The sequence below is a fragment of the Panthera onca genome, chromosome C1, assembly GCF_046562875.1.
Source record: "Panthera onca isolate mPanOnc1 chromosome C1, mPanOnc1 haplotype 2, whole genome shotgun sequence".
NCBI classification, from domain to species: domain Eukaryota; kingdom Metazoa; phylum Chordata; class Mammalia; order Carnivora; family Felidae; genus Panthera; species Panthera onca.
Window position 1 is genome coordinate 116,688,943 of NC_138346.1, and position 26,465 is coordinate 116,715,407.

At 43.5% G+C, this 26,465-nt stretch overlaps 1 long non-coding RNA gene across 1 annotated transcript in view; it reads left to right on the forward strand.

Annotated features, from left to right (window-relative positions):
* LOC132671582 (uncharacterized) overlaps window positions 1-25,367 on the forward strand; it is a 38,140-nt gene extending 12,773 nt beyond the window's left edge. Inside the window, exons 2-4 of the long non-coding RNA XR_009607166.3 lie at window positions 678-748; window positions 7,722-7,839; window positions 25,176-25,367. This is a non-coding gene — a long non-coding RNA (uncharacterized LOC132671582). The remainder of the gene's footprint in view (window positions 1-677; window positions 749-7,721; window positions 7,840-25,175) is intronic.
* Window positions 25,368-26,465: the final 1,098 nt, after the last annotated feature.

Genomic DNA, 26,465 nt, shown 5'->3' on the forward strand with positions numbered 1-26,465 from the left:
AGTAAATTTTTTTAATGTTTATTTATTTTTGAGAGAGACAGCACGAGTGGAGGAGGGGGAGAGAGAGAGGCAGACACAGAATCTGAAGCAGGCTCCAGGCTCTGAGCTATCAGCACAAAGCCAGAGGCTGGGCTCAAACTCATGAACTGTGAGGTCATGACCTGAGCCAAAGTTGGACACCCAACCGACTGAGCCACCCAGGCACCCTTTACTTTTTTTGTTTTTAATGTTTATTTATTTTTGAGAGAGAGAGAGTGAGAGTGAGGGAGGGGCACAGAGAATGGGAGACACAGAATCCAAAGCAGGCTCCAGGCTCTGAGCCACCCAGGCACCTCTTGAGCTTACTTTTAAGATCTCTTTTAAATATCCAAGAATAAGTCATATTAAAAGATGGAAATAGTTCAGATTGACTTTATTCATCTGGACAGGTTTTATTGCCTTCTACTAGAATATAAACTCCATGAAGACAGCAATTTTTGTGTTTTTGTTTATACTTGTAAAAATGCCTAGCTTGTAGTAAATGTTCAAGGAATATTTAATCATTGAATGAATGAATATATAGAACACAATGAATGAAAGCTTGAAATTCATTGAACCACTTGGATAGTTATAATACAGCATTTAATACTAAGCAACACTGTTTGGAATTATCAAGATATTTCTTGTTTTTCATCTAGGTATTTTACACAGTAAAGACATAGTTGTGACTTTGCTCTCCACGGTGAATAATGATAATGAAAATACCCTGGTGAGTAAGTGCTAGGCACAGTACATTCTCATGTACATGTACATACTCCTGTAACAACTCTATGAGGTAAGTATTACAATTATCATCATCTCTATTTTTATCAATGAAGAAACTAAACACAAAGCTAGTAAGTGGCAGAGCAGAGATTTGAAATCAAACAGTTTGGAAGAATTTTACTGTTTAAACCTGGGAGTAGGGATCTTTTTAAATTAAATTTTATTATTATTGTTATTACTTTTAAAGTTTATTTGCTTTGAGAGAGAGCGAGTGAGCTGGGGAGAGGCAGAGAGAGAGAATCCCAAGTAGGTTGCCAAGGCAGAGCCTGAAGTGGGGCTCAAACTCAGGAACTGCGAGACCATGACCTGAGCCAAAATCCAGAGTTGAATGCTTAACTGACTGAGCCACCCAGGTGTCCCTGGGAGTAGGGATCTTTGAAGTCCTGGAGTCCAATCCTTTTAAGTCAAGCTTTATATAGAAAGATAACACAAGCCACTTATTTTAAATTAACATTTTTCTAGTTAGCACATTAAAAAAAGTAAAAAAAAAAAAAATTGGTGAAATTCATGTTTTTTTGGAATCAAAATCTTTATTACCAGTACCCTCCAAGAGCACAGGAATATACTGCATATAAAAAGGTCCTTCTGGGGTGTCTGGATGACTCAGTCAGTTAAGTGTCCGACTTTGGCTCAGGTCATGATCTCCAGTTCATGAATTTGAGCCCCGCATTGGGCTCTGTGCTGACAGCTCAGAGCCTGGAGCCTGCTTCAAATTCTGTCTCTCTCTCTCTCTCTCTCTCTCTCTCTCTCTCTGCCCCTCCCCCACTCGTGCACGCACACGCACTCTCTCTCTTTCTCTCTCTCAAAAATAAATAAATGTTAAAAAAAGTTTTAAAAGTCCTCCAAGCAGTTCATCATTCATCTATGAGGATACAGATTTTAAGAGATTTTTGAAGGACGTTCAACAGAGAAATAAGGCATAAATTTTCCTGTAAATATATCAGTGAATGTATACAAATATGACCTGTTAGTCAAATTATAAAATGAATCCTCTCCCAATTTATAGTCCAGAAAGATACCATTTCACTTGACTTGTACTGTATGCCATGGTCCGCGTATGTTAGTGGACTGCTGATATTGCCAGCAGCTGTTGTTGTTTGGAGATGATATAAGAGCGTTTCTGGGGAAAGATGCCTTATACACATCTGAGAACCATGGTGAAGTTAAATTTTTTTTAAGTTAATTTTATTTTATTTATTTAAAAAAAATTTTTTTTTAACGTTTATTTATTTTTGAGACAGAGAGAGACAGAGCATGAACAGGGGAGGGGCAGAGAGAGAGGAAGACACAGAATCTGAAACAGGCTCCAGGCTCTGAGCTGTCAGCACAGAGCCCGACGCGGGGGCTTGAACTCACGGACTGTGAGATCATGACCTGAGCCGAAGTCGGACGCCCAACTGACCGAGCCACCCAGGCGCCCCAAGTTAATTTTTTTTTTTAAATGTTTATTTATTTTTGAGAGAGACAGAGACAGAGCGCAAGCAGGGGAGGGGTAGAGAGGGAGACACAGAAGCTGAAACAGGCTCCAGGCTCTGAGCTGTCAGCACAGAACAGAGCCTGACACGGGGCTTGAACTCACGGACCGTGAGATCATGACCTGAGCCAAAGTTGGACACCCAACCAACTGAGCCATCCAGGCGCCCCAAGTTAATTTTAATAGTATAGTTTCTTGGGGCACCTGTGTGGCCCAGTCAGTTAAGCATTCGACTTCAACTCAGGTCATGATCTCGTGGTTTGTGAGTTAGAGCCCTGTGATCCTGGAGCCAGATCCTGACAGCTCAGATCCTGGAACCCACTTCAGATTCTGTCTCCCTCTCTCTCTACCCCTCTCCCACTCATGCTCTGTCTCTCAAAAAAAAAAAAAAAAAAAAAAAAAATCAATTTTATTTAACCTAATATATCAAAATATTATCATTTAAAAATGTAATCAATATAAAAATTATTAAGATGTCTTACATTAGTTTTTATATTAAGTATTTTTATTTTATTAACTTTTTTTAATGTTTATTCATTTATTTTGTGAGAAATAGAGCACAAATGCATGTGTGAATGGGGGAGGGGCAGTGGGCAAGGGAGAGAGAGAATCCCAAGCAGGCTCCCAGCTGTCAGCTCAGGGCCCAATGAGGGGCTCAATCCCACAAACCTGTGAGATCGTGACTTGAACCAAAATCAAGAGTCGGACGCTTAACCAACTGAGCCACCCAGCTGCCCCTATACTAAGTCTTTAAAATGCAGTGTGTATTTGACACTTGCAGCATATCTGAATTTGCAGAAGGCACATTTCCAGGGCTCAAAAGGCACCTGTGACCGGTAGCTACTGTGACTGAATGGGATAGCTGTAAATTATAGGGAAAGCACATAAATTGTCCAAAGTCATGCAATTAGTTGGGTGATTCACAGGTATAGGTAAAAATCTTACCATTTTAGAGGTGGGGGGAGTGGTGCCAGGTGATGGCAGACGAGGGTTTCTAAAACTCTGAGAGAGACTGGGACCAGGACAGACCCTTGGAAATAACAGGAGTAATATGGAGTCCCCTGGAACCACTAGGTAGGTATAAAATGGATTGATTTAAATGGCCAAAAACTTGTTCCCATTCTGAATTGAGGTTCATTTAGTTATTGGGCATTTAGCTGCCAAATGCGGCAAGAATAGTTATGTAATTACTACATACAGTAAATACAGTGTATCTTTGTCACATATCCCAGGGCATTAAAAGATCCTGGGATCCATTATGTCTGATTATTTCACCAGCTGCTCTACTTAGTGACTTAGCCCTTTATCAATGAGAGAAACAGTCATTGAGAAGTTCTGATTATATGCAGAAGGGATGGGGGATGGGGAGGTAGTTTTACTACAAAAAAACCCCAAATGATCTTGTTTCTCAGTAAGCTTGAAATCTACTGGGAAAGTTAGTGTAGAGATTTAGTATAAACTTTATAATCCTAAAATGTTATGCTGTCAAAGTACTAAATTCGTAGTTCCAGAAATTCAGAAGGAGGGAGAGAGAGTTCATGGATCCCAACTTAAAATGAAATATCTAATTATTTCAGAAACAACTTGTTAATCATAGCTGTCATACTGTCATTTGTACATTATAGAGACAGTAGGTTTTTAATTTAAGTTTAATCTGTTTTTTTCCCATTGTGAAAAGCACGCTTTGAAAATTTGGAAAGTATGAAAAAAAAATTAATGCATAATGTTCAGCACAGCAGTTTCTGTATATTTCCCTCCAAGTCTTTTAAATGTATTTTAAAAATATTTGGGATCATGAAATATAATTGCTTCTTTTGCTTTTTTCTTAAAATTATGAGCATTTTTTAAAAAGATTTTTTATTTTTAAGCAATCTCTACACCCAATGTGGGGCTTGAACTTAAAACCCTGGGCTCTAGAGTCTCATGCTCTATTGGCTGAGTCAGCCAGGCAAACCCCAAATTATGAACATTAAAAAAAATGTTCACAAATATAATTTAAAATGCCTACAGGCCAATAGTCTAATATATCATAATTTGTTCAGCCTTCCTCCATTGCTAGACATTTATTCTACTTTTCCATACAGGTATCATTTGGAAGTATTGTGGGTTTGATTCCAGATCACCACAATAAAGCAAGTCAAATGAATTTTTTGGTTTGCCAGTGCATATAAATGTTTATAATATACTGTCATCTAATCAGTATGCAATAGCATTATCTCTAAAAAAACAATGTACGTACCTTAATTAAAAAATACCTTAGTGCTCAGAAATGCTAACCATCATCTGAGCTTTTAGTAAGTCAACTTGTTTTTCTGGTGGAGGGTCTTGCTGCAGTGTTGACAGCCACTGACCGATCAGGGTGGTGGTTGCTGAAGCCTGGGGTGGCTGAGGCAATTTTTAAAAATAAGACAGCAGGGGCCTGGATGGCTCAGTTGGTTATGCGTCTGACTTCGGCTCAGGTCATGATCTCGTGGTTCGTGAGTTCAAGCCCCACATTGGACTCTGCACTGTGATGTCTCTCCTATCTGTCTCTCCTCACTGGATTCTGTGTCTCCTCTCTGCCCCTCACCTGCTTGCGCTCTATCTCAAAATACATAAAGTGAAGCACAATAAAACGAGGTCTGCCTGGGTTCGATGCTTCAGTGACCATCTTTGTAAGCAAACTCTTCTTCATATTCAGGATTAATGTCTTTAGGTCCATTTCCTGGAAATGGAACTGCCATTCTGAAGAATGTAAACATTTGTAAGTTTCCTGATGTATCTTGACAACTTACGTGCTGGAAGGGTTGTCCTGTTTGCACCTCATTGTGGGTGAAAGGGCCCATTTCATGGCAGTCACCAGCGCTGAGGTAGTCTCATTTGTGTTTTAGTTGCTAACTTGGGAGACAAAAAATGTTATTTTGTTGCTTTAATATCAATTGCTTGGTCGCTATTGTTCACTATGAACAGTTCCTTATATTGATGGAGATTTTCTATTTATATTATAATTTACTTTGCCATTTTTCTCAGATTTTTCTTACCAGTTCATCTGAGTTCTTGATGTATTAAGACCTTGTTAGTTTTTTAAGTGAATAGTGTTGATTGTTCTTTTAAGTTAATATTCCTTTAAACAGCAATTTCCAACATGTAGGGTTTTTGCTTTTTAAAATGTTATTTGAAGAAAACACTCAGTTTCTGTTCTTTTTAGGTGCTCTTTTGAACTGGTTTCTTATACTGTCAATGGATGTGGCCTCAACTGGTATAATACCTATACTTAAGCCATATTTTAAGAAAAAGAAAATTACAAATTTTCTGTAAAATGTACACAAGTTGTATATATACTAAAGCGTAGAAGAAAATGCTTTTGGAGAAAAGTGTCTTTGGCAATGTTTACTTTGGATTATCTGCACCGGCTCTTCTATCGTAGTGCCAACAGAATTGGTTGATTGCACATGAAGATCTTTAAAAAACTAATTTATTGAAAGGCAATTCAGCATGAAAAAGTTTTTACATTCGAATTTTGGAAAGCTGTATTGTTTGATTTGGAAAGGATGGATGGGCTCTGCATTTGTTTTGTTTTGTTTTGTTTTTTGGGGTTTTTTTTTGCTATTGCAAAACCTGGAGAGTGTCTTCTTGTTGATTCCTGGTGCTCAGGACTGACTTTCTTTTCTTTTTTCTTTAATTAGTGCTGGTTTCTATAGGTTGCAAACTTTTCTCCAGGAGCTGAAAGCAGAGACTTCTGGGTACTTTTTTTATTTCTTCTTTCTTTCCAGTTTTAAAAGAGCCCCTTTGCCTGCACTGTTTGTCATTATGTGTACTGAAGTACGGAATAGAAAATGCAAAACAAGACAGCTGTACAGGAGGTTCTTCTTTTTAAAGAAGTTGATAGACAAATGGCACAAGGTTCACTGTTCTCACCAGCTGAGAGCTGAGCTTCCAGAAAGCGCTACTTTAGGAGAACAAGTGAAGTAGTGTGGAAGGTCTGAAAGGCTTCATTGACACAACAGCCGGGAGCCTCTTGTACCGCATTGTCTGGTATGCACTGCCTTTCTGAAACCAGATCTTGAGACCAAAGTCTCAACATCCCCCAAAGCTTAAAAAATTGTTTTTGTTTTTGTGTTTTGTGTGTGTGGGTTTTTTTTTTTTTTTTGGTGTTCCCCCCCCTCCCCCGCCTCCCCCATTATACTTCGTTTTCTAAGTGAAATTCCTGAAAAGGTGTTTGTTTTTGTTTATCTTTGACCTTTGGGTGTTAGTCAATGATTCCCATAATCACATGGCTTACCTAGAGGGAACAGTGGGGGTCTAGGCAGTAAGGCTGTGTTGCTGACAAATTAGTGGTCTAGCAGGTGTTTGTTTCCTGAACTAGAATCTAAGTGCTGTAGCAAAAAGGAGTACTGGAATGGGGGAAATAAGGCAAATCTGAAGCTGATGATTTAAACCATTATTGATAGTTTCTCAGTGTTCTTGAAGGTTGATGTGGAGAGACTTAAGTTTATTATAAGGAATAACTCTCCAGTGGAAGAAGATATTCAAAGTTACTAGGTTTGTGAGTTGTAGACTCACTTGTAGATGTAGAGCGGAGAGCTCTTCAAGGAAGACACAGTCATCTGTTGGTTTGGTATAGAAGGGTTGGGGCCAGGCAACCTCTTCATCAATGGCTTTCATTCAAGTCTTAATAGAGCTCCCATTATGTGTCTTGAGAAAGGATGTGGCCTGTGCTCCAGAACTTTAAGGAGCTCAGAGTCATAGACCCGTAGACTGGAGGATCCTTTGAGATCAGTACTCTACCCTTCTTCTGCAGGGAACACTGAGGCCCAGAAAGGTGACTTCCTCAAGATTACACAGAGGGTTAGTGGCAGACTCTTGACTTTCTTAAAGCTAGATCTATCTACTCCCAGCAGTATTTTTCCATTCCCCTGTTGTTGAAAGTGCTTTGTAGCTGTTAGAGAACAATTCAAGACATTATATAATTAAGTGTAAAAAACCGAATAATCAGTTGCCATTGTATATCGATAGAGTTCACTGTTAACTGGAATTATCTGGATGTGTGACAGATTTTGAGGAATGGGTATGGTGTGGACATTACAAAAGAACCAGAAAAATCTGGTCTCTGTTCTGTGTTGTTGGGGGACATGAATGAAGAAATTTATATTTTTCAGTCCAAGTACAAAGCCTTTAAAGGTGCTATCTGATGGTGCACATACACCCAGGAAATTGCCCTGGTGAGGATCCAAATGAAAACTGGGCTGCGTTGGGAGGTCACATTTCAGAGTAAACTTGGAAAGACCATCACACCTTTGAGGATGAACCTAGATTACTAGAACATTGAGTCTATGGCAGCCTTGTGGAAGGCTGGATGTGAAGAACTTGAGTCGTTTCCTCATTAGGTAACTTCTGCCTGGCTGCTAGAAAAGTTATTTCTTGGCTTTAATATTTGATCTCTTCTTACCTCTATGCCATATAGGTTTCCTTTCCATTTTTGGAGCACTGCTGAAAGCCAAAGTAACAATCTGAACGATCTGCCACTTAAGCAGAGATTTATTGCTTTTAATGGAAATGATACTTGTTCCAACAGGAGAAAGGTATGCATCAGAGAGGAAAGCCTGTGGCAACTCACATTTTGGTCACTGCTCTGCAGTCAAGTTGGTAAGGTGCGGGTCCCCAGAGAGCATACAGCAGATGCAGAGTGTTAGAGGCCAGAGAGTATACACTGCTGGTTCAAGGAACAGGAAGTTCAGCTCTAAACTGGAGTTTAGAGCAGGGTGCAGGCCCCGAGGCATTAGTAAGGGTTTGGGAGGGGGAGACAGAGGCTGAAGAATCCAGATCTGGAGGGCCCAGTAAGCCCCATTAAAGAAGTAGGTTTTCCCTCAAGGACAATGGGGAATCTTCGTGTCATTTAAATTTTAGATGTAGTTCTGATTGCAGTATGCGGATGGCTTCTGGGAGAGAGAGGAAGAGAAACAATGGAATCAGTGAGACTAATTACAAAACTGTTCCACAGTACCAGAGAGGGGGCCTCAACTGTAGGGGCAGAACCATGAATAGCAATTTTGGTTCTCAGGGCAAACATCCCCAGATTGACCTTCAAGCAACTCTGTCATTCAAGATATGCCTTGCAAATGGGTGTGACTGGTAATGTGCCTTTCAGTAGCTTTCAATTTAACTAAATATTCTGGGTATTTAGTGCTGTTCTGAGAGTGATATTCTTTTAAATAATTATGTAAAAAATATCTACCTCCTGTAGATTTTTGTCTCCAGGAACAAAGCATAGTCAACCCCTGGCAGTTAGTCTAGAGAAGAGGTGGGTGAGGGAGGGAGGTAATCAGATTTAGGAGATATTTAAGAAGTAGGATGGACAAGGAAAGCTTTTGAGGGATAAAGAATTTGAGTTCATTTTTTAAGTTGTTTTTTAATTGAAAGAGTAATACATGCTATGATAAAATTCAAACAGTACTAAAGACATAACAATGAAAATATGTCTCCTTAATGAAAGTCAACCACTATGAATAGTTCTTGCGTACTCTTCTAGACATTTTTGGTGCAGTATAAGCTTATAGGGGTGTTGCCAGGTGAACTGGGGAGACCCTAGGCCCTGGGGCCTTGACCCAGCCAGAGTAGAAGGAGTGGCTTCTGAAGGTTCTTGGTCTGGTCACAAGAAGGAATTCAAGAACAGACACAAAGCACAGCGGATGAGTAACACCAGCAGAAAGTTTATTAAAGTGACAAGTACACTGGAGATATGAGGGCTGCAAGCTTTTAGAGAGAGAGCTATGTACCCTGGGGTCGGGTTTCTGTTGTTTATTGACAGTCATTAACTAGGGGATAGAACACTTACTACTTGGGGCTGCAAGCAGGGCTTCCCAGTTTTTTTTTTTTTCCTAATTTGGTCAGGGGTTTCCCCATCTTGGCTCCCACCATCTGGGGCCTGTGTGGTTTGATCCGGCTTCTTGTGTGGACTGCCTCTGCCAGGACAGGCCTCTGACCTTGCCAATAGCTGGCCAGCACTTCCTCTTTGCTGACCTCCAGGTGTCCTGTTAGAACCTAACTAACTGCCTGCTCTAACATAGCAGAGATATTGTGGGTTCGGTTATAGATCAGTGCAATAGCACTAGTTCAATGAATTTTTGGTTTCCCAGTGCATCTAAAAGTTATGTCTCTACTATACTGTAGCCCATTAGATGTGTAATAACATTGTGTCAAAAAAAATTGTACATGCCTATGAAAATCCCTTTGGAAACTTCCACTTGACTTTACCTCCCCCAACTCCCAAGTATATAATCAATCTCTCCTCATGGTCCCAGGGCAGCTCTTCCTACCCATGGGTCCTGTCCCCATGCTCTAATGAAATCACCTTTTTTGCACCACCCCCTCCAAAAAAATTATGCATGCCTTAATTAAAAAAAAATTATTGCTAAAAAATACTATCATCTGAGCTTTCAGCAAGTTGTAATCACTGGTCACAGATAACCATAACAAATAATAATGAAAAAGTTTGAAATATTGTGAGGATTACCAAAATGTGATAAAGACAGGAAATGAGCAAACACTGTTGGTAAAATGGCGCCGACAGACTTGCTTGATGTAGGGTCGCCACAAACCTTTAGTCTACAGACTGAAGGCAGTGTTTGTGAAGCACGATGAAATGAGGTATGCCTATTATTTTTAACATTTTGTGAAAATAATATTTATTTGTATTAAGAGAAATATTAAAATATTTTTCTTTTTATAAAATGGGAACACACTATGCATGCTGCTCTCCCTGTACTAAGTCACTTAAACATTATGTTGTGGTCCATTGAGTGCATGTGGTCCATTGAGTGCATACCATAATTTATTTATATTGGTCTCCAAACTGATGGACTTTGGGCTGTTTCCAGTTTTTGATATTTGAATTAGATTTTATCTATTTTTATTTTTATTTTTTTTGTTTTTAAAAATTTCTTTATTTTGAGAGAATGTGTGCGTGAGCAGGGCAGAGGCACAGAGGGAGGGGGAGAGAGAGAGAGAGAGAGAGAGAGAGAGAGAGAGAGAGAATCTCAAGCAGGCTCTGTGCTGTCACCACAGAGCCCTACAAAGAGGCTCAAGGCAGGGCTGGATTCCATGAACCATGAGATCACAACTTGAGAGCCAACACCAAGAGTTGGATGCTTAACTGATTGAGCCACCCAGGTACCACTAAAATTAGATTTTAAATAAGAACAGCCATATGAATTAACAAAGGAAGAATTCCAGGTGGTGAAAAAAGGTTTATACATAAGTGGGGATCCTAACATTTTTGTGACTGAGGAACTATTCTTGACTTGTCTAAGCCTTAAGGTGCCATATTTATGAGGGTGGAGGTGGGAGAGCAGAGGGCGTTTATGCAGACCTTTAAGTCTACGTGTAGAATTGGAATGTGACTTAAGAGCTGGGCATTTCTTTTTTAACTTAGTTATTTTTATTTTGGAGAGAGAGTGCAAGTGGGGGAGAGGGGCAGAGGGTGAGAGAGGATCTCAAGCAGGCTCCATGCTGTCAGCACAGAGCCCAATGTGGGGCTCAATCCCACGACTCTGGGATCACGACCTGAGCTGAAACCAAGAGTCGGATGCTCAACTGACTGAGCCATCCAGGTGCCCCAAGAGCTGGGCGTTTCTAACAGGCAGTAGCCATTTCTTCACCAACTAAAGATCTTTCAGGGTAGGAGGTGTGAGTGCTGTGGGAACACTGCCCATACTCCCCTGTGGTTAGAAGTGCGTTCTTACCCATCCATAGCTGTCACCCTATTGCACCCTAAATCTGCCTGCTAGCATAATTGTTTCTCTGGGCACCCCAGCCCTCGTGAGAAACAGGAAGGATTTGTAAAAGAAAATAGGTGTGATGACCTGGATAGAAAGCTGTGTCGGGGAGGAAAGAGAAATGGGCCATTTGTGGAAGGCTGCCTCTTTCATTTAAGCACATTTGACTTCTCCCACTGCTGCTGGAAGGGTTTGTTCCCCAAGCACCTAGTTACCACTTGCGTGATTCTGGGAAAGTGTCAACATCTGCAAGTGTCAGTACCCCCATCAGGAAAATGGGCATAATAATTCCTGGTTGGCACAAGCATTGGGAAGGTTGAATAAGCCAATGGGTATCAAAGGGCCTATTGTACTTTTTTCCAAAGACTTGACAGAATGGAGTTTGTAAGGCAATATGTGATCCATTCCAAGACAGTGAAGCATAATCTATTCTTTCCTGGGATGTGCCTGCTGGTGGCCAGTGTAAGCCTCTCATACTCTCAGCCTGTGTGTGTGTTTTAAAGTGTATTTATTTATTTTGAGGGAGAGAGGGAAAGAGAGAGAGAGAGAGAGAGAGAGAGAGAGAGTGTGTGTGTGTGTGCATGAGTTGGGGATGGGCAAAGAGAGAGGGAAGAGAGAGAGAATCCCAAGCAGGCTCCACACTCCATGGTGAGCCCAACGGGCTCGATCTCACAACCATGAGATCATGGCCTGAGCTGAAATCAAGAGTCGGACACTTAACCGACTGAGCCACCCAAGAGTCCTCAGCCTGTGTGTTTCATTTAAACCATGCTTGAAAGTTCATCACTTTAGGAAAATATTACCAGATTTCTTTATGTTTGTATATCGCTTTGTGGCTGGCAAAGAGACCTTAGCAACAGTGATCTAATGTGAACCTCCCAGCAAACCATCCGGTGTAAGAAAGGCATGTCTTATTCCCATGTAGCAGGTGGTGTAACTGAGGCTCAGAGAGACTGATATAATGAAACTGAGACTCAGGGAAGACACATAAATAATAAACACTGGAGACCAGGAATAGGTCCCCTCTAGGCTACTTACAGGACTCAGAAGGTGAGAGGTAGCTACCCTGCTCTGTATCGACCTAGGCTTGGAATTCCTGAGTCTGTTTTCCCAATTTTACCCAATCATATTTTATATCCTAGTAAAATGTATGCAACTTTAAAAATAGTTTTTACCCCAAATAGCCAAAGCAATCTTAAAAAAAGCAAAGCAAAGCTGGAGGCATCACAATCCCGGACATCAAGTTGTATTACAAAACTGTAGTCATCAAGACAGTATGGTACTGACACAAAAACAGACACATAGATCAATGGAACAGAATAGAAACCCCAGAAATGGATCCACAACTATATGGCCAACTAATCTTTGACAAAGCAGGAAAGAATATCCAGTGGAAGAAAGACAGCAAATCGTGCTGGGAAAACTGGACAGTGACATGCAGAAGAATGAACCTGGACCACTTTCTTACACCATACACAAAAATAAATTCAAAATGGATGAAGGACCGAAATGTGAGAAGGGAAACCATCAAAATCCTAGAGGAGAACACAGGTAGCAACCTCTTTGACCTCAGCGGGGGCAACTTTGTACTAGATCTGTCTCTAGAGGCAAGGGAAACAAAAGCAAAAATGAACTATTGGGACCTCATCAAGATAAAACGCTTCTGCACAGAGAAAAACAATCAAGAAAACTAAAGGGCAACCTACAGAATGGGAGAAGATATTTGCAAATGACGTGTCTGATAAAGGGTATCTAAAAATCTATAAAGAACTTATCAAACTCAACACCCAAGAAACAAATAATCCAGTTAAGAAATGGGCAGAAGACATGAACAGACATTTTTCCAAAGACATCCAGATGGCCAACAGACACATAAAAAGATGCTCAACATCATCCATCATCAGGGAGATGCAAATCAAAACCGTGATGAGATACCAATTCACACCTGTCAGAATGGCTAACATTAACAACACAGGAAACAACAGATGTTGGTGAGGATGTGGAAAAAAGGGAACCCTCTTACATTGCTGGTGGGAATGCAAACTGGTGCAGCCACCCTGGAAAATAGTATGGCGATTCCTCAGAAAGTTTAAAAATAGACTACCCTATGACCCAGCAATTGCACCACTAGATATTTACCCAAAGGATACAAAAATACTGATTTGAAGGAGCACATGCATTCCAATGTTTATAGCAGCGTTATCAGCAATAGCCAAATTATGGAAAGAGCCCAACTGTCTATTGACTGATGAGTGGATAAAGAAGATGTATATATACAATGGAATATTACTCAGCCATCAAAAAGAATGAAATCTTGCCATTTGCAATGACATGGATGGAGCTAGAGTGTATTATGCTAAGCAAAGTAAGTCAGAGAAAGACAAATACCATATGATTTCACTCATATGTGGAATTTAAGAACAAAACAGATGACATAGGGGAAGGAAGAAAAAAAAGAGAAAGAGGCAAACCATTTGTTTATAGACTCTTATGTTTACGTTTATGTTTATAGACTCTTAGGTTCTCTGATAGAAAACAAACCGAGGATTGCTGGAGGGGTGGTGATTGGGGGGTGGGCTAATTGGGTGACAGGCATTAAGGAGGGCACTTGTTGGGATGAGCACTGGGTGTTACATGTAAGTGATGAATCACTAAATTCTTCTGAAACCAATATTGCACTGTATATTAACTAACTAGAATTTAAATATAAACTTGAAACACAAAAAAATACTTTTTCATTGAAAAAAATAGATACCATTGGCAAGATATTTTAGTTTACACCTTAAACACCTTAAAAATCCATGGACTCATTTGATTCTTACAGTAACCCTACAGGTAAGCAGAACAGACATGAATAATTCCACTTTGCAGATGAGGAAATAGATTTAGGAATTGAGACCTGTCCAAGGTCAAAAACCCAGCAAGGAGCAGAGCCAGAATGGGAACCTGGGTTTTTGGTCAACAACTTCAATGCCTTTTTATATTTTCATTATTGTTATTAGGCTTTTATTATGCTTTTAAAATCAAATAACCTTGTGTAGACATTCATTACAAAACATTATTGAGTACCTTTGTAAACTGCTCAGCATCTAGTTGGGAGAAAAGTAGATAAACAAAGAGTTGCAATAAAAGACAAAACAAAGTTTGCAATTTGGAGATTTCACAAATGGTTTTTAATGACAGCATGATGACAGCTTTTACTCAAAAGGTAATAATCACAGCTGACTTTTGTGAAAAGTGGGAGAAAGAAGCCACACACACATACCCGTGTGTAACTACCCAACCCACCCCAACCCCATCAGTGAAAATCCGAATCTTACATTCCAGGAAGTAAGTGGCATTTTCTTGGCATGTTAATCTGTAGGAAATTACAGGCCGAGGTGTTGTGGTGTATCGGCAGAGAATGTCGAGTAGATTACTGGGTTATGTTAACTTTGATGTCGCTGCCCAGCATTGTTTTGGTCTTTTCCTTGCTAACAGATACATTTACTAGATGTTAGCTTGACAACATCATGTGAAAAAGGGGAATTTACAATAATTTCCTTTGCAAACAGCTTATTTCTTGCTTGATAATAAAGACTTTGCTTATAGAAGTCCCTTTGCTATTTTTAGGGGTAGCTCAGGTGGTTAAGCGGCCAGCTCTTGATTTTGGCTTAGCTCCTCTCTCACAGTTTGTGTGTTCAAGATCTGTGTCGTGCTCCGTACTGACAGTGCAGAGCCTGCTTGGGATTCTCTTTCTCTCTCTCTGCCCCTTGCCCACTCGTGCTCTCTCTCAAAATAAAGAAATAGACTTAAAAGAAGGGGGCACCTGGGTGGCTCAGTTGGTTGAGCGTCTGACTTCGGCTCAGGTCATGATCTCACGGCTTGTGGGTTCGAGCCCTGCATCGGGCTCTGTGCTGATGGCTCAGAGCCTGGAGCCTCTTCACATTCTGTGTCTTTCTCGCTCTCTCTGCCCCTCCCCCGCTCACACTCTCTCTCTGTCTCTCAAAAATAAACAAACATTTAAAAAAAAATTTTAAAAAGAAGGCCTCTTGCTATTTTGGGGCCTCAGTTGCTTGTTGGTCTGCTCACCTTCTGAGTTCTCCAGGGTAAATGTGACCTGGAGCAGATTCTAAGAGAGGAGGGGGTGGAGCAAGGCTTTGAGATCAAAGATTAGACAGAATAGTATCTTTGGAACACTAGATTTGGAATTTAAAAAAAAAAAGCAAAACAATCCTGTATAGTGAAGAATTAACTTTTTTAAAGTTTATTTGTTTGAGGGAGAGAGAGAGAGAGAGAGTGCAAGCAGGAGAGGGGCAGAGAGAGAGGGGGAGAGAGAATCCCAAGCAGGCTTCATGCTGTCAGCACAGAGCCCAATGCAGAGCTCGAATTCAGGAAGTGTGAAATCATGACTTGAGCTGAAATCAAGAGCCAGATGCTTAACTGACTGAGCCACCCAGGCACCCCAAGAATTGACTTTACCCAAAGAGAGGCATGGCTTTTGCCCTCTGCTACTGGGAGGTGATCTCTAGGTACCTAGAATGTCCTGCTTGATAGGAGTGTCTTTGCCCTGGGGGTGGGGGCTGGCTACTGGGCAGTCTGACAATGTGATTTGTGATGGCTTTGAAACATGCTGTATCAGTTCCAACCTCCAGAGGAGCTGGAGACTATGGGTCAGCAGTGTAGGTGGTGTCTGATAGAGCCCCGATAAAAACTCTGGACACCAAAGACTTGGGTAAGTGTCCCTGGTTGGCAACACTCAAGTATTGTCGCACACTGTAGGTGAGAAGAGTATATGCCATCCAGGACTCCACAGGAGATGACCAGAAGCATTATGTTTGGGCCCTTCCCAGATTTCACCCCATCTGTCTGTTTTTTTTTTTTTTTGGCTGGTTCTGGTTTGTATCCTTGTAATAAAACTTTAATTGTAAGTACAGTGCTTTCCTGGTTCTGTGAGTAGTTCTAGCAAATTATCAAACTTGAGGAGGTAGTGGGACCCTTGAACTTGTGATGAGTGTCTGAAGTGAGGGCACTATGAATTTTGGCCTACCTGTGGTTTACAGCTGGTGTCAGACATCATTGCATTTCCCAAAACCTGATTTTAGATTCAGATTTTGGCACTTTCTAGTTTGGTTACTTCTGTCAGCTTCGGTTGTGTGTGTGTGTGTGTGTGTGTTTATCCTTAATTTGGGTATCATCTCTGTTCTATTTTCCACACAGGGTTAATTCTTAAGATCAATAAATAAATAAAGTATGTAAAAGAATATGCTATTTAAAAACTGATGGGCCGTCAAGATATATCAATATCATTACAATGGAAGTAAATGGTGTGGATGAATGTAGCAGAGGTTTGCGTGGGACTTTAATCATTCATTCATTGCACAAATAATTGTTGCATTAAATATTGTGTGCAGCGCACTGGGAGAGAACAGTGAACAAGTCAAGATCCTAGGCAAAAGAAGCAAATAATTAGACTGTGGTAATTGTTGAAGGAATTGAAGGGAGCAAATAGTAATGTGACATGGAGCAAGTCATCTGAAGGGGTACTCCCCCTGGAAGAGACAGAGTGACCAGTAAAGAGCTCTGAGAGCTGACATTTGAATAAAGATTTTAAGGAAGAGAACTAAAATGTTTTCTAGGTAGAAGGAATAGCAGGGGCAAAGGGCCTGAGGTGGGAAGAAGATTGGTGTGTTTGATGAATAGGAAGGAGGTCTGTGCGGCTGGATCAGGATAACATAAGGTGGGAGGTGTGCATGGGTCAGATGACAAAGGGCTTTATTTTCCAGGGAAAGGAGTTTGGATTCTTATTGGATTTTCATTTTAAGAGTGTTGTGAAGCTTGGATGATTTTAAATAGGCAAATTACAAGAATTGCAGGGGCACCTGGGTGGCTTAGTCGGTTAAGCATCTGACTTTGGCTCAGGTCACGATCTCACAGTTTCGTGAGTTCCAGCCTGGCATTTGGCTCACTGCTGTCAGTGCAGAGTCTGCTTCGGATCCTCTCTCTCCCCCTCTCTCTGCCCCTGCCCTGCTTGTTCTCTCCCTCTCTCAAAAACAAATAAATAAACATTTAAAAATAAGTAAGTAAATAAATGCCTTCCTTTAAAAAAAAGTTACAAGGGTTGCTTCCCCAGTTTCTGAATGGGGAAGAGTTGAAGCAGAGACAGAGGTCATCAGGAGACCATGCAGTTATTTGGATGATGACGGCCTGGCAGGGGAGAGATAGAGAAATGGTCAAATACTAGATATGCTTTTAAGGTAGAGCCAAAAGACTTGCACATGGATTGTTGCACATGTTGCACATGTTGGCGCTGAGGAGGTCAAGAGGAAGAAAGGTATGTTGGTTGGGTCCTCTAGGAAGTAGATGCTGAGGAGTGGGGAGTGTAAGAGCTGTAAGGAGGGGGTGTGCCTATGATAGGAAAGGGGAGAGGAAGCAGGCTTGGGCAGGGAGAGCCTTGGTCTGAAATGTAGATGAAACCTTGGGCAACCCACCGGGGAACCCCAGAGCAAAGATTCTCAAGAGAGGAGTTCCCATTGCGCAGAAATGTTCAGGCCCTCACCACCCCTCACTCTGCCGTCAGTCATGGGCACGGGGTGGGGTGGGGGGTGCCAGGAGGGGCGTGCCCTGGCTTGAAAACTGAGACCAAGCCTGAAGCTTCCAGCAGCTGAGGGCTGATAGCTGACTGCCCTTCTTGCAGCTGCTCAGCAAGCTCTTTCCTGAAGGCACATCTAAGCGGGCCACCACAGTCCATCCCTTGTACTGTGTGGACCCACTTTCCAGACACATACGAGGGGTAGTCCTTCCTCCTAGTGAGCTCTCTTCCTAAAGGGACCTAGAAAAGGATGGCTTAACCAGAGGCTGTTGCTGTGGCGGGTCTTGGGCTGCAGCTGGTAATTTATTATCTTTCTCCTCCATTATCCACTGTCATCTCGGCTGGTGTTGATGGCTTACCTGGTGGAGTCACCCTAACCCTGATTCTCGAGGCAGTCTGAGCCCCTGATAACCTCACCCTTCATGGGCTGTGCTGTGCTTGCCATTCACATCACAATTAGACAACAGAGCGCCAAGAGGTGCCCATGTGGATCACCTGAGTTCCATACGTATTCCCGCCCCAGGTGTCGCAGCATTCCACCTCCTTCTGCTGATCAGTCTCGATATCCCTGTCAGTTCCCACTCAAAGCCACAACCTTGTGTGTCACCCAGGATATAGACTGGAGCAGTATTCCTAAGTGTCGAACATGTTGTTTCCAGAACGAAGAGGTCCACCAGGTATCGGGCATGTAAGATGCAGCAGTTTCTTTATAGGGGATGTCCTAGCATGCCTCTGACCACTGGATCCCCCAAACTACTGATGGGGGAGACCCCTAGAATCCTCATAGAGTTTATACCCCACCCTCTTGAGTGAATGTGTCTTACCAAGGCCTCCAGGTGTTAACCACCTATTGCCCATTCTCTACAATCAGCACAATGTTATTGATGCAGTGGATCAATGTGATGTTCTCTAGGATGTCCACGTGGTCCAGATCTTTCCTGAATAGATCATGACATAGATTGGGAGAGTTATTACAGCCTGGGGGAAAAACTAAATGAATGTTGTTGTTCAGTCTGTGTGAGGGCTGTTTCTGGTCCTCTTTCCTGACTGAGATGAAGAAGAATGCGGATGTTAAATCCCTGGCCACATGTCTTGTGCTTTGAAGCCATGTTTATATGCTCTAGCAATGAGACCACATCCAGCACAGTGGCTGCAATCAGGGCTTGACTTGAGTTGGCTGTAGTCTAGTGTCACTCTCCAGGATCCATTTCTTTTCTGCAGGAGCCAGTCTGGCAAATTAACCAGAGGTATGATAGAGACCACTATCCTTTGAGATCCTTAAGGGTGGTGCTGATCTGTCTTTCCTCTCTAACGGGATATATATTTTTTAAATTGAAGTATAGTTGACACACAATGTTATATTAGTTTCAGTGTACGACATGGTGATTTGAATATATGCTATGCTTACTACAAGTGTAGCTACCATCTGTTACCATACAACACTATTACAATACATACCATTGACTACATTCCCTATGCATACCTTTCATCCTTGTGAGCTATTCATTCATAATTGGAAGCCTGTACCCACCCACCCCCACTCCCCTTCACCCATTTTGCCCATCTCCCCCACTCTCTTCCTCTGTGGTAACCACCAGTTTGTTCTGGGATATTGTTTTTTATTTGCCATCATGCTTTGAAATTACGTGAGTGGGGAGAGAGGCACAATTTCAGAAGCTTCCCCACTGTGATAGCTCTTACAGTTTATTTTGAGAGAGAGAGTGTGCATGAGCTGGGGAGGGGCAAGGAGAGAGAGAGAGAGAGAGAGAGAGAATCCCAAGCAGGCTCTGCACTGCCAGCGTGGAGCCTGATTCAGGGCTGATGGGCTTGAACCCATGGACTGTGAGATCCTGCTCTGAGCCAGATCATGGCCTGAGCTGAAATCGAGAGTTGGATGCTTAATGGACTGAGCCATCCAGGCCTCCCCCTCATCCCACCCCCCGTGACAGCTCTTACAGAAACCAATGACCCAATAATGTAGGGGCTTTCCTAACAGCCAAATATATCAATTGCAGTTACACATTCAGAAACTGGGGCAATGACCACCAGGTGGGGCCATGGGCCCACGGAGCACCTTGAGATGGATGTCAGCCAGGACTCCATTTTGACTGGGCCCATAGTCCATCACTCTAGTGAGGGTCCACAATGACATTTCAGGTCTCGAAATACCAATATCATTTCAGACCTTATGTTGTACTGGATATTCCCTCTCCCCTAGTTTACAGTCACCGAAGTAAATGCCTGTAAGTCCCTTTGAGAGAAGGACTGGTGGAATTATCACAATACATACTTGCTGTAGGGTCCTTCCTCCTGGGGTGGGGGCGGGGGGGTGTGTTCAGCCACTTTTTCATTCAATAGATTTCAGGTCTGAAAACTATTTCAGGTGTAGGAACTGGGCAAGAGATCATGGCATTTTTAAAGTGTCTTTAAAAAATTTTATATTTAACTGAGGTTAACATATATAATAAATATATAATAAAATTTATCATCTTATCCATTTTTAAGTGTGCAGTTCAGTAATGTTAAGCATATTCACAATGTTGTGCAACCCAGCTCTAGAACTTTTTCTTCTTGCAATACTGAAACTCTGTCCCCATCAAACAACTCCCCATTTCCCCCTTCCCCCAGCCCCTGGAAACCACCAGTCTACTTTCTGTTTCTATGAATTTGACTACTTTAGATACCTCATGTAAGGGGAATCATACGGTATTTTTTTTTGTCTGACTTAGCTCATGTAGCATAATGTCCTTGAGGTTCATTCATGTAAGTATATGACAGATTTCCTTCCATTTTAAGGCGGAATACTATTTCATTATATGTATATAGCACATTTTGCTTAGCCATTCATCCTTTGATGGACACTTGAGTTACTTCTATCTCTGACCCATTGTGAATAATGCTACTATAAAGGTGGGTGAGCAGATATCTCTTCAATATCTAGCTTCAGTTCTTTTCGATATATATCAGGAGTGGGATTGCTGGATTATGTGATAATTCTTTTTTTTTTTTTTTTTGAGGAACCGCCATATTGTTTTCTATAGTTGGACACACCATTTTACATTCTTACCAACAGTGCACAAGGGTTTCAATTTCTCCAGTTTCTTCTGGCTGGAGACTGTTCCTGTCTCTTTATGATTTCCCCCTCAAATTTTGCTTGAAAACTGGTTCCTTTGTTAGTTCCTTTCTCTTTCAATACCTTATCATTTATAGCTAAGAAAAGCATATTGGTATTGTCAACATTCTCCTTGGAAATCCCCTTAGCCACCTCCAACAACTTCATTAGGTACATTTTCTATTTTCCAAGTACCACAGATGATGGTTTCATAAATTATTCCACCACTACATAACACAGGTGACCCTTTCTCAGAGCATCCAACAGCAATTTCATCCCTGTTCATCCAGCCTCTACTAATAGTCTTTTTGCTGCCTGCCCTTATAGCCTCTGTCTGCTCCCTGGTCCCAATGCCAATGCCATGTGTTTTAGGTTTTAATTATGACAGTATCCCACTTCCTCATACCAATTTCTGTTTCCATATCTACTGCTGAATAACAAACCACTTCCAAACTTAGTGGCTTCAGACAACAATGATTTATCAACTTCTCACAATTCTGTGGATTGACTGGAAGGTTGGCCGTCTGGTCTTGCATCATGTGCTACATTTAGCCAGTGTTTGTGTGGAGGCTTGGATGTTGGGATGATTCCATGTGGTTTCAGGACCTCTTTCCCCATGTGGTCTCACATCCTTGAGCTAGCCCAAGCTTCTTACATGCAGCTGAATTTTAAGAAGCCCAGGCTTCTTACATGCAGTGAGGGAACTGCAAGACCTCTTAGGGTCTAAGCTCTGGAACTTACACAATGGCACATTCTATCGGTGAGATCAAGGCAAACCCAGATTCAAATGGCAGTTGGAGAAATCTTGAGCGGAGGATGGTAAACTCACATTGCAAAAGAGCATGGAGGAAGGCTGATTCACCAAGAACCATTGTTTAAAGATCTTCCACATTTATGTTAAGTTTAAGATGCCTGTAGACACTGAAGTAGAGATGTCAGATAGGCACGTGGCTGTAAGTGCCTTTATTTCAGAGGTGGGTTTGGGCCCGGAAGGTAAATCTGGGAGTCCTCCACATATAGACATGCTGCTTCTGTGGGTTGTCCTGCCCACCAAGTACCTGGTTCCTGCGTAAATCTGGACTGTAGATGAGGCGGGATGTGAGCCGAGTGCAGCCCACTGCAGCCAGAGCTGGGTGAGGCTGGGGGAAGAGACACCTGTTCTTGAAGTGACTCCAAGTCCCCTTACCACTTGGGCAGAGCCTTGTCCTTCCCTTCCCATCTCAACAGAGCCACAAGTGCCAGGGATGGGGTTGGGACAACTGGCCCGCACACAGAGGACATAGGACAGGGAACCTCCCTACTGCCCTGTTTTTGCCACCTAAAGAAAGGAACACAGGGAATGAGGGCCACATTGCCCTCCATCTTTTTTCCTGTGGTGCTGAGGTTGCTGCCAGGTCGGAAAGCTGCGAAAGCAACCGGATTCTACCACTTCTGACTATTTCTTCTCATTCTTCCTCTAGAAGACAGTAAGTTGGGCATCATCGCCATACTTCGTTAACCCAAACCTGATCGCCTTTGTTTTACTGTGTTTCTTGGGAGGAAGGAGCTGTTTGCTCTCATTGTTTTCATATCTGGAAGAAGGAGGAGCAAGAGTGAGGTGGAATCTAGCATTTCTGAAAGAAAGAGGGGAGTTCAGAGTTACTGCAAACCAGCAGGAAAGATAGGGGAGACAACCCCAACTTGTCTGAAGTAAAGAGGAAGAGGGATGATGAGTTGGAGATGGGTGCAGGCCCAAGATTCCAGTGCTACCCGCCCTTCTGAGTTCCTGGGCTCCGTATTGTCTTTCAAAGAAAGAAAACTGCCAACTGCCTGCCGTATGGCTCTGCACCAACCTCCACCCTACTGATCACTTAAGAGGAGATGGGAATCTGTATTCTTCCCAACTTCAATGCAGTTTTCTGCACGTTTGTCAGCTCTCCAAGATCCTATTTTTAAACTGGTCCTGCTAATCTTTGCCTTCTCCCCTGCCTGCTTCCAAGGCCAGGGTTGAGTTGGGGTGGGGGTGAGGTGCCTACAAGAGTTTCTGGCTCCACCCTTCATTTCCTGGGCTGAGCTGGGTTGCACTAATTGACCTCAAGGGTCTCAGCTGTGCTAAGCTGGGTGTTTGTTAGATCTCGTTAGGCTTGTAATTAGTGCAGAAAATCTAGGTCAGAGGCAACTGGTTGGAGTGATGGTCTCAGGGGGGCGTGAATAAAGGCGGGGAATAGCAAACAGGTTCCTCCTTCTGTGGGGGGGGGGGGTGAGCCGGGGACAGGGAGCTGTAGGGCTGGTGTCATCCACACGGAAGAAGGGACACAGGGTCTTGTGCAGAAAGGTGCTCAAACTCTAGGGTGTGTGCGTGTGTGCTGGTGTGTGTGTGTGTGTGTGTGTGTGTGTGTGTGTGTGTGTTTGCTCCCGCATTTACTTGGGTTTCTTTCCAACCTCTCCTTATATGGTGTGGCTCCAGAGCAGGCTGGAGATTGGCTGCCGTGGTTAGGAGCCTGGGAGCTGGGAAGAAAGGAGGAAGAGAAGCGAACCGATGGGGGTGGGGTGGGGGTGGGAATGGAGTGAGAAGGGGAGGGGGCTGGAGCCAAGCTTGGGGGTTACAGACTGGGGCTAGGTCTGCTTGCCTGAGAGGTGTAGAAAAGGGAGAGATCTGGGGTGGGGGGACTGGTTTTTAGGGGAGGCTGAGGGGTAACATACTGTTGACAGAGGGGCTGGGAGAGAGGGCAAGAGCTGTTTCCCTGGGGTTAGAGCTCCAGGCTGGGCATGGCATGGTTTCCAAAGGCTTGGAGTAGTAGTTAGAGAAACTCATGGGGTTGTCTCCTTTTCTTCTCACCCTAAACATCCTATAGCTATGCGAAAGAGCATGCACAGGAACCCATCAACTCTTCAGGTGGACACCTCAGACGTTTTCCTCCTGTTCCCCAAATCCCTACTTAGGTGAATGGAGAAGAACAGGCAGAGTTGAGGAGAATGTCACTGAAATATGAAATGGCATTTTGTTCTTCACCTGTCTTTACTCCTTACTCAGCTTCGACTCGGTGTCCTGGATTTCCTCACCGCCCCATCCTAGGACATCCCAAAAGATTCTCCCTTTTCCAGTTCATTTGTGCAAGAAAAGATGTAGCACACTTGATGGAGGAGAGAAAGGGAGGAACAAGAAATACACATCCTGGAGAATGTCTGTTGGCGACCGTGTAATGAGCAAGTTGGCTCACATCCCCTACTCTGTCTACCCGGTTACCCCAGAACCCAGCAATTGGGAGGGAATGGGAGCAATTCGGCAGGCAAAGAAGTTGGGATGACGGAATGAATGAGGGGAGAGAGGTCCTGGGAGAGGGGGAGCTAGGGTCCCAGCTGTTGTCCTCCTGTCCTTCTGCCTGTGCTTGCTCTGGGTTAAGAGACCTTGCTAGTGCCCACTTTCAGGGTGTGCTTTAAGCTGGGTTTCTAATGGGAAGGCCAGCTTGATGCCAATCTCTGCAGTCCCTGAAGACAGGAGGTCTAGCTTTCCCCCTCTTATCTCCAGCCTTACACAGTCCCTGGCACTCCCCCCTTGAAGAAAGGGTGTGGGCACCGTGTGTGGACTCAGCTGATTTACTAGAACAAAGTGACAGTGATCCACCCCATGCCCCAGGCCTCGTTCCAACTGTCATCTAGCCCTCGTGTGCATAGCCCGAGGAGTCGTTTCACTAATAGCAGCAGCTGCAGCCACAGTGGCCATTTGCTCAGGGCCAGTAGCCTTTCATTGGCCTACAGGCATTTTCCACGTAATGTACGGTCTTTGCCTGGCCCACAATAACTCTCCATTTTGCAGATGAGGAAACTGACCCTCAGAAAGTTGAATGCCTTGCCCAGGGCATCATGACTGAAAAGTCAGAATTGGAACCCCAGATCTGTCTGGTTCCAAAGCTGGGCTTGATTTTACTACCTTGTGGCCTGGAGACAGCAGGAGCCCAGTGTCTGGCTCTTAGTCTCCTGGGGGCCCTGATCTTTCTTTTCTGCTCTCCTCACCTGTCATTCTCCTCCCAGTGTCCCCCTCTGTGCTCTAGCCCCCCTGGGAGCCACAGGTAATTGGCATGTTGGGATATACATGTCCTTCTCGCTCTTGTCTTTTTCTTCATTGTGAGGGAGCAATAAGGAAGAAAAAGAGGAAAAATACTGGTAAGATAAAATTAATACAAAGGTGGGACCTACACAAAGAAAGTAAATTTTCCTGATTTGACAATGGGTAGATCTGCTGAGTTTAGGAGAGGAAGGCCTGTTTGGAGGAAGGCAGGTCTGCAGACTGATTTCCTCCCATGCTACCCCAGGAGATCTTGGGGACGACATTCAGGTGGTGCTCTGGTGCACTGTCCCTCACTCAAGTAGGATACACATTCCTCAGGGAAGAGACTGGTTGAGAGATGTACAGGCTAGATCTAGGGAAAATCTTCAGGATCACATGGTGCAGGGCTAAGAGCAAGAACTTCTCTTCCACAGAGACCATTTAACTTGGAGACAGTCCCCCATCATACTGATACAGGAGGAGATCATACATACATGATACAGGAGGAACAAATCCCAGAGCAGAAGAATGGGAATTGAAGCGTCTGTGTTCCACCCAGAGGACTCTCCTTTTCTCCTTCCTACCCCATTTTCCTGAATGTCCCAACGGGGCAGACTCATCGCCAAGACCGACAGTCTGTCCCGGTGTTACCCCGTCTTCCTTCTCACCCCCAGAGAGGCTCTAGGTCTTGGAAGCCAGAGGAGATGTAGGGAAGAGGGGCTAGCAAGGGGCACATATACTTCAAAGTGGTTTCTAACCCCTCTACTTGATTCATGAAGCTCTGTCCCCTTGTCAAAAACCACTCTTGCCTTCCCAAGTCTTCTCTGGACCCGGTCACTGTTGCTGACTTGATCTTAGGGACTTCAAAGGAAAGAAGCAAACAAAATACAAGGAGCGTGTGGAATCTACCATTAAGAATGCAGGGGGGCCTGGCCAGGAGGGTGGTGGCATGAGCATAAAGATGTTTTGCCGAAGTTGGGGCTTGATGAGTGTTGGAAGACAGGTTTGAGGAAAGAGAGGGAGAGGCTACAGAAGCCCTAGCTTGGCCAAAAAGAGGAACACGGGCATGCTTTTGGTTTTCCCCTCAATCCTGCCCAGCTCGCATTGCAAATCAGTTTCATTCTTAGTGGGGTTCTTCTGTGGGGTCAGCTGTCCCTAGTTCCCCCGCACTGGGCCCCCCTCACCAAAGGGCCAAACCAATGCCATCTGCCCAGCATTGGATCTTTGAGTCAGTAGTGGGAAGGCTGTGGGAGATTAAAAGGAGAAACCCGGCAAGAGATCCAGACAGCTCAGTGTCATTCAGAGGCTATGAGGCAAGAAGCTGGTGTCTGGTGGGATCCCACACACCCTGATCAGGGCTGGGGCAGATGTCACTTCTGTGTGCACACACAGGTGGCAATGGCTTCCCTGTCCCTAGGGTTAGAGCTGGGTAGCTGACATGCCACCCTCTGATAGAAAACTGGGAATGGGACATAGGAGAAAAACCCTTCCCCCAAACTCAGGAGCTTACACATGTCCTCGGGAGCAGGCATTCCCCGCCATGCCTCAGAGGGGTGGTGTGTGTGGATGGCCAGACTATGCCCGTATCCCCCTCTATCTCTCCTCTAGGTGAAAGCTTTTTAGCATTGCTGTAGGGGTCACCTCCTCAACCCTGAGGCAATTTAGGTGTCCGAGAGACAGGGACAGGGAAGGGAAAGAGGGTGGGAAGAGGACTGGGCATCAGC